At 66.2% G+C, this 927-nt stretch overlaps 1 protein-coding gene across 1 annotated transcript in view; it reads left to right on the top strand.

Moving 5' to 3' along the window:
• Nucleotides 1-927, top strand: part of GNB2 (G protein subunit beta 2) — a gene marked incomplete at its 5' end in the record, with an annotated part of 5,175 nt that overhangs the window by 1,513 nt on the left and 2,735 nt on the right. The gene's annotated exons all lie outside the window — the stretch shown is intronic.

Here is a 927-nt window from a genome sequence, read left to right as displayed (position 1 = left end):
TCTCTGAAGGGAGCGGCGGCTCGAGGCTGCCCTCCCAGCCACCCTCGCCTCCACCCGCCCCGGACGGCTAATGGGGCGCAGCCGGCCTGGGGATTATCCGGAGTGAGCCGTCCCGAACCTATTAGTGCCCTATCGGCTTTTCCCAAATCCTGTAAACAGCCACCCTGGCCGGTTCTGGGGAGGAGCGGGAGGCTGGGTCCGGCGGGGGCGATGGCCGGGGGTGGGGTCACCCACCCTACAGGTCTCTGCCTTAGATGCGGTTGCCTTGGCAACTGGGCTAGGGTGGGGGCATTTCACCAATGAGGTGCTCTCAGTCCGGGTGACGGTTGCCTAGGCAACACCACGAACAACCCAGCTTCCCCCTCTGGTCGCCTCCCCCTCTTGTCGTCCCCCCCCCCCACCGTCTAAGCTTGGGGGTGTGTGTGGAGGGTGTGCGGTGCGTGGGGATGAATTTAAAGAGTCACCGCCCCTTTTAAAATGAGGTGCTAGGAGGGCGAGTCCTGTACTGGCCGGGGTGGACGCCAGATCTGTTTTTGAAGGGACTCTCCCCGCCTCTCTGCCCCTCCTCCCCAGTTCCTGTCGCGGGTGTCCTGCCTGGGCTGCTGTCCGAGGGAGGGGTTTCCCCTGCATTTCCTCTTGCACTTCCCGCTCCGTTTCCGGGGGGCGGGAGGAAGATTGGGGAAGTCAGCTATTCCTAGGGCCACATCTCTTCTGTGCCAGAGGCCTCGAGTTCTGCCACGGGGGAACCACCGCCACCGCTGCCGCCCCCTCCCTCCTCAGCCCCGTGCTTACCCCTTCCGGCAGTGCTTCGACCCCACCTATCCCCGCTTCCCCGCGACCTTGGGCCTGACGTCAGCCCTGCATCCCCCAGGCCTCGGGCCAGCGGCGAGGAGCTGCCTCCCCCAGCCCCCGTCCCGCGGCCCCCCA

Source organism: Pteropus alecto, unplaced genomic scaffold (assembly GCF_000325575.1).
Source record: "Pteropus alecto unplaced genomic scaffold, ASM32557v1 scaffold68, whole genome shotgun sequence".
Taxonomy (NCBI): Eukaryota; Metazoa; Chordata; class Mammalia; order Chiroptera; family Pteropodidae; genus Pteropus; species Pteropus alecto.
This window is presented reverse-complemented; position numbering and strand designations above follow the sequence as displayed.